The sequence below is a fragment of the Monopterus albus genome, unplaced genomic scaffold, assembly GCF_001952655.1.
Source record: "Monopterus albus unplaced genomic scaffold, M_albus_1.0 scaffold46.1, whole genome shotgun sequence".
Lineage (NCBI taxonomy): Eukaryota > Metazoa > Chordata > Actinopteri > Synbranchiformes > Synbranchidae > Monopterus > Monopterus albus.
This window is the reverse complement of record NW_018127926.1, coordinates 2592005-2598510: the sequence shown is the minus strand read 5'-3', so window position 1 is coordinate 2598510 and position 6506 is coordinate 2592005.

The following is a 6506-nucleotide window of genomic DNA, read 5'->3' as shown; positions in this document are numbered from 1 at the left end:
TGTTATTTCTTAATGAAATCAACAATTGAATAAGCACTGTATTAATGTACTTATTCCAAAGTAGTTACTGCTGTTGCTTCATTAATGAAATGTATAACATCCTGCGCAATATCAGAGAAACAGTGAGGCTTTCATTCATTCTGTAGGTGTGTAGCAAACAAATGGCAGGAACTGAAACTTTATATTCTCTCTAATCATGTAGTGTGTCATGTAACCAGGACTGTATTGTTATCTGATTTGTTTATAGAGTTTCACACACTCTGGTACCTTTCATGGTTAACACAATGGTTTAACTTTTTTTTTTTTTCATTTCAATAACCTCCTTTGTTGAGGTTATTGTTTCAAGCACGTTTTTCCTCCTTGTCAAAAATGAATATGAATAAATACTTAACAGTGTGTTTGACTTCCTGAGTGTGCGTGTTAATAAAGAGTTACAAACGACTGCTGACTGAACAGGATGCTTTTTGCTGACATGTGTCAAAGTGTCATCAGCTCTGCTCACTCTGAGCATTAGGCTCGCCTAGCAGGTTTCTGTCAACATGCAAGTGCCCAATCCAAACTCACACAAACAAACACGCATACGGCAAATGTGCACGCTTAATTATACACATAAGCAGGGTACAGACAGTTCAGCCAGGATTACATTCAGAGAGGTCAGTATGTTGTAAGTGACTGAGCAATCCGCGTTCCTGTGCCAATAATTTTTTTTCACCTGGGGACAAAGAGGGAGGGGGAGAAAGAAAAAATTGCGGAAGATGATGGAGAAGATACAAGTTGTTTATTTATGGTAAATCTTTTCCAAGAGGAAGGAAGCAACAGGGAAAAAAGCTGTACTCCCTTCTGTATTGTAGAGATGACAGATTTATTGTTGCAATAAAACTAAGAATTTGTAACAAGGGTCCTTGCCTAATAGCTATTAAGGAAGTGAAGACCATATGAGATAGAAATCTGTAGTGACCCAGCCTGCTTTCTCCATTGTCTGGATGTGGGAGGTCTCTAAACTCACTTTGAGGTTTTAATTCAATTAAGAAAACAATAATCTTCATGTGCACTTTGCCTTAAGCATCCACAAGACCTTTGTTCTAAATGCTACTTTTATAAATGAGTAGTATGATACAGATCTATAGTGAGTGAACAGCTGGAAAAAAACAACAACTAATAAACCAAATATAGTACGCTAATTTAATCTTTGAATCATCAGGGGTTTCAGAGTAAAAAAAAAGACAAAAACAGAGATTTAAATAAAACGCAAAGCCTGTGTGCAGGACATTAAAAGCAAAACGAAGCCAGAAACAAAAATGAACTTCATGCCATTCATATGTATTTCAGTCTGGACACTGTGAAGAAATTTGACTCAGTGTGCAAAAAGAGTTGAGTGTCATGGATGACAGTTAATAGAAAACATAGGTGTTATTCACTGTATCTCTTGGCTGCTACTCTGTTTGGATAACTCTGCACATGGGCAGCAACCTACAATGATTGTGTACATGCTCCACAAAGACATAATATCCTGTAGGAATAATGTATGCGGATGTACCGTACATATTGTGCATGTGCCGGTATGTGCATTTATCCATTCAGTGTCACTGAATATGAGTGCACGGTTCACATCAGCGTATCCACCACAGTCTGGACATGTTTATATCCAGTGCATGCTGGTATTCCTGAAGTAAATATCTTCATATCTGTGACCTTACCGGTATATTCCTCCTCAGGTGTGTCAACCCGCTATATGTTGCAATACACAGTGCCCTGCCCTGGTATTAAAGGCTCAGTAAATCATTTATGGAACACTAGCCTTCTTTGTGTGTGGCCACTCAAGCTAACAAAAACTTAACAGATGTGTTCTGTGCCAATGTTGATAAAGATAGCAACCATTAGTTTGTTTCCAAGGCCATCTCTGAACAATAGTCACTTTTGTGTCTTTTCTTCTACTGACTGAACCTGAATATCAGCTGAAAGGATGCATCATTGTTGATTGTATCACATCTTAAAAAGCTAGTATGAAGAAAAATTTTTAAAAGAGTTTAGAGATGGTTTGGGGTGATGGAGGAAGTCCTTCTCTGTTGTCGCTTTTCAAAACTTTGCTACCATGGAGTTTTTAAGTTATTTAAAATTGTTAATCTGTTGTGACTTTACAAATCGGACATGTGAGGATAAGTCCAGCCCCTGCTTTTAGAGGCACAACACCAAAATACAAACTTCTACGCCTTTCTAGTATTATTTTTATATTACTGTTGCATAATATAAAACTAAAAATGTGATTATCTCAACCAAGACACTCATGTTTTACAATCAAATTTTCACAAATGCAGTGTCAGTTTTACAAAACAATGTACATACTGTATGTGCCTTTATCAAAACTGCAAAACTCTTAATCATATGGGATGTGCAATCTTTTAAAAGGAGCTAGTGTCATGTCCCTCTCATTGCTTTCCCTCTTTCCTGGCTTTTTCTGTTTTCACCTATGCGTCTCTCTACCTGTTGATTGAGAGCTGCCTCCCTGTGTTCCTGTTCCCAGTTGTTCGCACCTGCTACTAATCTTCATCATGCCCAGCATTTATAGACCTCCTCCTGCACCCAGCAGATGCTGGGTTGTTGTCAGCTGTCACCACTCACATCCAGCCTAGCAGAGCTCAGGTTGACCACTGACCACAGTGTTTTTGTTATTAGCTGCTAGCCTTTTGTGTTCTTTGCCGTTTATTTAGGAGAAGATATGTGGCTAGCCCCTTAGAGTTTGACAGCTAGAGCAGAGTGTATCAATTTGAAATAATGTCACATCTTAGGTAGAGTAAGTAGTAATATAAAAAAATACACTTAAGAAAACAACCCTTGTATTAGATGCTGTTTTTTGTTGTTGTTTTTCTTTGGTTGGGCTGGTTAGGTCATATTGTAGTAAACGGGGTCAAATTTGTGACTTTGGGAAGTGGCAAAATTGACACCAAGTTTATATGCAAATTGTACTATGTGAGAAACTTAACATTCTAATTTCTTGTGCTATTTTTTGTCTTAATTTATAAGACTGCAAAATGTTACAGACTTTTTTGTTGCAATGGACTGGATGCCCTTGATGTGTTGGCATTTAAAACATCCTTACCACAGAGTAGCCACTCTGCTGATGAGGATGAGTGGATGTTAGCCCTGGAAATTGTGGTGCTGACAGCCTCAGAGTAATATAACCGCAAGACTTTGAAAGAAAAGGGATTCAAATACCAGAAGGTAATTGCAGTAGAATGACAATGTCAGCAAACAAGAGTAGCTATGACACTGAAAATGCTAATATCTTTGATAAAATATCAAAGAGGAAAGATTTTAAGTGTGATAAATTTATGTACGTCGGATATTATAGAAAAATATTCTCATTCTAGTGTAAATATTATTCTGATTAGCTGTCAATTTAGCTTTAAATTGACAAACCAAAAGGAAAGTTTACTTGGAATTAAACTGAAAGATGTTGAAAAAGGTTGTTTTTTGTTTTTTTTTGTTTTTTTTAAGATTCATAGAAATCTGACCCCGTCAAAGGTGAAGAAGGGTCAAAGCTATGTTTAGATAATTACTTCTGACAAGATGAACTTTAACACCAGTGCCCTTTCAGTCCAGCTGCTGGATGTGAATTAAAACTAAGAAAACAGTCTCCTCTACACCTTTCTGTTGATTTTGATCTCATTCTCCTGTCCACCATGAAATCACTTTGCCCCAGACCCAAGAGTCACAGATGCCTTTTGGATGAATCGTGTGTGTGTGTGTGCATATATCTGTGCATAGGTTTGAGGGCCCAAAGGGTCATTCATCTTGGCCATCTTCTTTCTTCCCTCTCTGACATCTCAGAATGCCACAGCACATGAGAGGACTGAGGATTAGAGAAAGTGTCCTCTCAGATGACTCATCCATCTGCCCCCAGGATTGAGTTATAAGGAGTTGTGATACTGAACCGATTCATTTCAGTCAGCAGCAGATCCAATTCAAATAAACCCCTCAACTGCAAGGAAAATCCCTTCTGAACCTTTGTTATTGGTGGAAGAAAAATAGTGCAGCCTTCCTCTCCTCTTGTTCTTTCATTTGGTGATTGACAGGCCTGGTTGTTCCTTTGCTTCATCACTCCCAAACCTAATAGTAAAGCCATTTTCATCATTTCTTCTTCGCCCTTTTTTTTTACCATGCAGTTTGGTCACTAATCAGGAAGCACCTAGTCCCTATTTATCATGGAAATTGAATCATTACCACCCACACCACAGGAAAGAAAAACATCATCATTGCCTAATGCATTTTGTTCCTGCATTTGTAGTGATCCCCATCAAGCAATTTAACAGATGTGAGGGGTTAATGATAACGCTTTGATCATCTTCATTTGAGCTGGCTTGAGGTTTGACCTTTAATATTTCTATGTTTTAGCTCTGCTTTAACTGTCTCATAAGGAATGGTCTAATATGTTTTTTTATATAACTGATTATTTTTCCCTAAACACTATTAGAATTTAATATCTACATAGTGTCCATTACATCACCTAACTTCCTCCTTTGCTTGTATCATAATCGGCCGCTAGAGGTCACCTAGCAATAACATGTTTCTGTTGGTCTTAATAAGCTTTTGGCACAAACAACCTATTGTTTCTTAGAGGAGGACGGTCAGTCTTCTACAGTACATAGTGCAGTTTATGTCAGTAATGGCTGCAGGTTAGTATCTCAGAGAATTTTATCAAGCCATTGGTCTGAAATGACATGCAGCTAGCAGGTTTTATCAGCTGTTACTGTATATTGCTAATCTTGCTAATGTGCTAAAATGCTCCTGACATCCTCATGTTTAAAGTTGACTCATTTTAAAGTAAAAGCAGTGTAAAGGGGTCTGCCCATATATGACCAGTCGTGGACCTGTGACATAGTTTTGTGTCCAGGGTGTTTCCTTGCCTTCAGCTCAGTGCATGCTCAGATAAGCAGCAGTATTAAATGACGGATTAAATGGACCAAAACAAGAAGAACGAAAAGTATTGAGAAAGGACTGAATTACAAGTCAATGCAACACTGCTGAGTCAGTCTGTAAGCATGTGAAGAGAGCTGCAACAGTGAAAATGGTTAAAGCAGAAAGACTCAACAACAAGCTAAAATCAGTAATAATAACAGTATTGTTGTGGATTGTCAAAGAATGTATTTCTTTTACTTTACTTTCCTTTTGACACCTGCTGACACTGTGATAAAGTGTGTCTGTCTTTTTGTCAGTTAACACACAATCACATTCTGCGACATAAAACATACATTATCTCTCTTCCATCTGCCATGCCCTTGTGTTTCATCACCTTTAAGTGCTTATGAAATTATCTATATTCATAAATGGCTCAGAGCCTTTTCCTTTTGCTTCATCAGCCAGCAATGTTCGTTTGTGCAGTCAATCCGCAGGGCAAACAGAGCTCATCTTGTCAGAGCCAAGATACCACCTTTTCATTCTTAATGCACTCCCCTCCTCATTTTCTTTTCCTCTACTTTCTATTCTGTCTTTTTAACTTGTAAATGTGTGTTTGTATGTGCACGAGTGACTAATTTTCTATGTGTTTCAACCTGCGTTTACACCCTGAGTGCATGGCACAGTGCCAGAAGCAGGCAGATAACATCTTGAAGAAAACATTACTGTATAGCATACTCAATTCAAATTGCTCAAATGTTTATAGCAACCAGTACCACAACAGGTGGAGAGGGATGAACCTTTGGCAGGCTGGTAGGCCTTGCTCTTCATGGAGCTGTGGTTTCTGATGCCACATGACAGCAAGTCAAAAGGAACTGACTCACTTGACCGTGTGTCACATATAAAGAAGGTTTTGTCTGCAGCACAGAACAGATTAAAAGTGCAACATATATGCCTAAATGCAAAGAAGGTTTTGTCTGCAGCACAGAACGGATTAAAAGTGCAACATATATGCAACATACATAACACTCTCATATTACTGAAATAAAAACAGCTATTATGATTTGAGCTGTCTTTTGGCTTGCATTTAAGTACACCTTGTACTAAAGTGTATGTTAACATAATTATTAGAACTTTATTGTTATTTTACCAATTTCTTTCTCACCTGCTACTGGTTTTACCCATGCATACACTGTGGAACATTTTGAATTACTCTGCTTAAGAGACATATTAAGTGTAATTTTACTTAATTTCACCACAAAAACTATTCATGTCAACCTCTGTCTATGATTTGTAATTCACACATGTTATTTAAGACGATCATGTGTAATATGTGGTATATTTTCTTGTGAATAACCACAGATGAGTCACATGCATCTGCTTCACATGTAGCAGCATGCACGTGCCTTGGCCATAGGCACAACTCTTTCAGCACATCTGACTGCATTGACAGTAACACTTGGTCCAAAATGACTAATAATTAAAATCTTACAATACAATTGAAGGAACATCCTGTTTATTTCATTCATAAAACTGCATACCGGCTTTAGTAACTTGTGAAGCATGCCAGTTTACCAGCTCCACCTCTGACTCCGTTACAGTAACTCCACCTC